Genomic DNA, 5,922 nt, shown 5'->3' with positions numbered 1-5,922 from the left:
TTGGTATGCAAAGTTTAGCCTACTTTTTATGAATTCATTATGTTTTTCTATAAACATGAGAGGCTAAAAACCTTATCTTCCACTTAAATATAGATGAACTAGAGTACCATGGCGTAATGTTGAAATTGATGTTATAAAATTGATATCAAATTACTTTGTGGATTAAATCTTCTACCTTATTTGCTATAGTTTAGATTTTTCTTACTTACGTTTGAGTTACATATAATTTAGACTATCAATCTGATTATTGTAACTTGTATCTTAATAGTTTCTGATCATAAACTGTTAGGACTAGTGATTGAACCAATTCAGAGGTTGAGTAATATTAATCGATAATTTTCACATTTAAGAGAGCTTTACTTTAACCAATCTAATAGTTTCCTAGTTGCATAAGTTACCAACACTATGTGCTCTTTGATATACATATAAACATGAGTTATGGTAATATGTCAATCTCGAACGTTCAAGATTATGTGTCCAAATAGACATTTGTGTCGACCATAACATACTACACAATTGATCCATTATCAATTCAATCAGAGAACGACCATGCATTTGATGTTAACACCAAATCACTGATGGCCCCAAAGATATTGACTTCTTCTGTTAAGGCAAACAACCGAATAAACTTTGACTACATAGATGCTATCTTTTTGTCATATCATATCTAGATAATCCTTGTATGAATTCTAGTTATGGACAATGTTGGAGAAAACCAGGACATAACAGATTGTATAAAATAAACTCATGCATCTCTGTTGGGTTATTTTTTTTCAAAAATAGTCTAGTTTTTGTGTCAAAATTGATGTAAATAACAATGGAAGCGATTTTATATTTAAATAAATTAAAACAATTTTACCTACCAATGATCATGTTGAAAAGCTAAGAAAGATTAAAAACAACCAAAGAAGATGAGAGTACTACAACCTTTGAAGATTTTGGTCCCTATCGGGAGGTTGGATCTTGATAAAGAATGTAGAACAAAGAAACTTCTTGTCTAGGACACCAACAATAGCTCAACTTGATGGAGGTGCTATCTACATCTTGTGATAAAATAAACTCTTATGTTTTAAGTTAATATCAAGTATTAACTCATAGAGAGCATGAAAGCATCATCTTCATCATGATATGAATTTAACTCAGTAAGTGCTTGATAGAAAGAAATGAAAAGGAGACTGAGAGCATCACGGATTATGATTTTCACAAGGGAAAATTTACACAAAAAACTAACTCACAACTCTCTCGTATACTTTGAAGAATAGCAAGTAACATGTCACAAGTGATACCCTTAAAGTCAACATGTAAGAGGACAAGTATGGAGCATGTACTTTGGTGGAAAATTAAAAGCAACATCAAACCACAACCTTACCCTCATATCATCGGGTATGCTTGGAGAGAGGAGGAACAAGTGTCCAACATACTTCCTAATTTATATAAAACACCTCTTAGATTTCATAAAAACTAACTAGTTTAGTTCATTAGAAAATTATCATTTTCATAAAATAATTATTCTCTAATTAATTACAAGAAATATGAATATTTATCAAGAATCAAATCCTTATGAATAATAAATATACTGATATAAGTATTTATTAAGAAACAAGTTCTGATAAATAATATATTATTTTCATGTTGTTGTTAGTGTGATTTTTCTAAGATCATATATTATCTAACAATATTATTATGTAATGTCTCTTGGGCATAAAGGACTTTAAATCTCTGTCTGAAGAATATATATATATATATATATATATATATATATATATATATATATATATATATATATATATATATATATATATATATATGGGTTGCCCAAAATGGTAATAACATAAGGGAACACATTCTTCCAAACATGAGAGCTTAAATCAGAAGCTAAAGTGGATCTAAAATCACTGGAACTAATCATTCGATCTCCTCTGCCCCATAAGCATCTGGATGGTCTATGATTATGAAGGTTTGTATCGATCGGATACACTGAAGTAAGAATAACATAGAACAAACAAACAATGCAAAGATTAAACAGAAACGGAAGAACACGTATAATCACGAAGATACTTTCACTAGGAAAGAGGGTTCTCACAAAAAGAACGAGGTCAAAAAGACGACATAAAGCATACATTAGGTTTTCACCTTAATGTTGATTATATACTATTACAATAACAAAGATCCCACTATTTAAGGGATGTATACTAATCTATGTAAAGGTCAGATCCTAATCACTAAGATTATAGATCTGACATCTATCCTATATATACAACATATAAGTACCTAATATACATATGATCACTAAGATCATGGAGTTCGCGTTGACATAAATCATTCGGGAGTTGGCGCAACGCCAGCGCTGACGTTGACGCTGGTGCTGGTGGTCAGCATGTAGTGTTTGATTCATCAGATCGTAAGGTGTGACCTTACAATCTTCCCCAATATGATGATGTCAAAACTAATCTTCAACAAGTTCTTTAGCATGCCCCCCTAAAGATAAGAGATTGCTTTCTTGAAGCTGATGGCAGAGTCTATTCTTAACTTAGAGATATTTGTCTGGACACAAATGAAAATATCTCCCCTTGAGGAAATGAAGAGTATTGGTATCTCCCCACTGAGAATATGAATATGTCATGAAAGTATCTGTCCCCCTTTTTGACATCAGCAACATTGTAGTACTAGTGGAAGCGATCAGTGTATCCGAGTTACTCCATCAACGAACCAAGAATGCAACTGACAATCAAGTGAGATTTTGATGTTTCCTGATAGTATGGGTTTGGAATATCATTCACTGACATAGTATTGTGAGTTCGCATCAGCGTATGGTGTTATACGCTAAATCATTAACTTCTTTTATGAGGAGAATGAAAGGCAAGAATAGAATGATACGTGTAATACATTCTGGTATGGAATGTACCCATCGACAACGAGTGTCAAAGTTTTATCATTGTATGGAAAACACCATGAATCATTAAATTCTTTATTATAATATTTTTTGGGAAAAATGGGTAAGTGCGTGCAATACATCACAGACAATGATATACCCATCGGCACAATTTTTTTGAATTTTCATCAGCATCTAGCTTCATACACTGAATCATAAAATTCTAAAGAAGAATGTATGGTGAGAATGGATTGGTGTGTGTGATAAACTACGGTACATAGCCTAACCATAGACATAGAGTTCCAAACTTTTATCAGTGTGTAGTATATCACAATGAATCGTTAAGTTTTATCAAGAAGAATTTGAGGAGATAGTAGAATGTTTCAATCACGCTGAAGTGTAATCAGTGTGAATCATAAATAGTGCAAACGTATCAATAAGAAGTGGTTTGTATTTTGTATCATGAAGTTTAAGTTTCAGTCTAGAATTTAGAACTCGCCATTAATTCATTTAATATGGTACAAGACAAAAATGGTAAGGAGATAATAACGTAAGAAATGGTCAATAAATGAAGAGTTAAAAAAGGAATATACAACTTTTTCAGAGGACCTGGATGTAGCCTTTTTAAGGAGAATCATAAAACTGATGCTAGAAAATCTTTTGATTTAAAAGCTCATGAATCAGTTTCCTGTCCTCAAGATATCTCCCCCACCGTACAGTTTATAAAAGAGTACACAAGCAAGAACAAAAACATCAATATAAAACACAATTCACAACAAACCAAGAGTGAAGATGACTTTATTCGTTGGAGTGTTGCATATAGATTCTAAGATTCATGTTCACCGAAAACAAGAGAAGAACAGGAACCAGTCTTTGTAACCAATGAGTTAATGGGCTCTAATATGTGTCACCATCGAGTTGACAAGGTCAACATGAGGGCAACTCGTGGTTCATTAGATTATGAGTCATTGGATGAAAGTATGACTCGTTGTATTGATGATGGTTGTTTGCATCCATAACAGTGAGTGGAGGGGAAAGAGGGTATTGCTAACAAGAAGAAGACATGATTCCAACATTCTCCTTAACAACCAGAGCATTCGGAACATTCTGCATGGCCCCATCTCTTTCTAAGTCTAGAGGGAAGAGATGCAAATCAATTGTATATAGAATATTAATAGACTTGAGTGAGAGAATAGAGAGAAAAGAAAGAACTTGTAAACATTAGATACAAAACTTAAGCAAACTATGTAAATTTCTTTGATGAAAGCATGATAAATAAAGCACTTGTTTTTGTTTTTTGTTTTTTTTTTGTGTTTTATGAAAGCAAATAAAAGCAAAGTCTTTCAAAGCAAGATAGAAGAAAAATAAATCTGCAATCAATTTATAGAGGGTCTTCTCATCCAATGCCTTAGTGAAAATTTCAACCAGTTGATCATTGGACGGAATGTAGAACAACTCCAATTTTCCTTTTTGAATCATGTCCCTGATGAAGTGATGACGAATGTCGATGTGCTTGATCCTAGAAAGCTGCACCGGATTTTGTATCACCTGAATGGCACTGATGTTGTCACGGAAGATTGGAGTCTTTGAGAAGTTAAGACCACATTGTAAGAGCTGATTATGAATCTAGAGAATCTGATCACAACATCTTCCAGCAGCTAAATATTCAGCTTCAGCACTAGAACAAGCCACTGATGGCTACTTCTTGTTGGACCAACTCACTAGTCTATTTCTCAGCATTTGATCCCCTCCTGAAGCACGTTTTCGATCAATAACACATCCATCATGATCTGAATCAATGTATCCCACCAACTTGAACTCACAATCGTGAGGATACCATAACCCAAGATTAGGTGTATGTTTCAAGTAACAAAAGATTCTTTTTACAACGAGAAAATGAGATTCCTTAGGATAGGCTTGATATCAAGCACACAATATGGTGGCAAACATAATGTCAGGGTGACTGGCAGTAAGATAGAGTAGTGATCCTATCATTCCTTGATATAGAGTTGCATTCACATAAGCGCCAGTTGGATCAACGGAGATAGACCCTGATGAAGACATTGGAGTCTTCGCTAGTTTGCAATCAGAAAAGCCAAACTTCTTCAGTATGTATGCAATATATTTAGCTTGATAGAAAAATATTCCATCAGTTAGTTGTTTAACCAGCAAACCTAAAAATAAAGTTAGTTCACCCATCATGCTCGTTTCAAATGTCTTGGCCATAACCTCATTGAACTCAAAACTCAACTTCTCATCAGTGGATCCGAAAATGATATCATCAATATACACTTGAGAAAGGATGATGTGAGATGTTGAATGCTTGATGAACAAAATGTTGTCAATTTTTCCTCGTTTGTATCCACTCTCCAAAAGATAACTAGGCAATGTGTCATACCATTCCTTGGGTGTCTGCTTCAAGCCATAGACAGCTTTATCAAGATGATATACATGATTATAAAATTCTTCACTTTCAAAACCTGGAGGATGTTTTAGAATGACTTCTTCTTGAACATCCTCATGTAAGAAGGCAGTATTTACATACATTTGATATACTTTGAAGTTATTCAATGAAGCAAAAGCAAGTAACAAAAAATTTTCTTCAAGTCTATCAACAGGGGCGAAGGTTTCGTCATAGTCTAAACCTTCCAGTTGACAAAATCCTTGAGCCACAATTCTTGCATTTTATCTAATGACGATTCCATCTTCATCGATATTTTTCCTGAACACCCAGCGAGTACCAATGATGGTTTTTCCTTGAGGCCTGGTAACTAGACTCCACACACGATGAGGTTCAAACTCATTCATCTCGTCTTGGATAGCTTTGATCTAATCAACTTCCTTAAGAGCATTAACAACGTTCTTTGGTTCGATCATCGAGACAAAATTTACAAACACGCAAAAGTTGTTGCTAACTCTTCTACGAGTGAGAATCCCATAATTAACATCTCCAATGATTTGAGATTCAGGTTGATTTGGAAGAATTCTAAGATCAGTAATTTCATTCATGTTAATTGAGGCTGAATCTTCCTGATTTGAGGAGTTAGATG

Source organism: Lactuca virosa, chromosome 4, assembly GCF_052849685.1.
Source record: "Lactuca virosa cultivar CGN04683 chromosome 4, Lactuca_virosa_CGN04683_v6, whole genome shotgun sequence".
Taxonomy (NCBI): domain Eukaryota; kingdom Viridiplantae; phylum Streptophyta; class Magnoliopsida; order Asterales; family Asteraceae; genus Lactuca; species Lactuca virosa.
Note: the sequence above shows the minus strand (reverse complement) of the source record.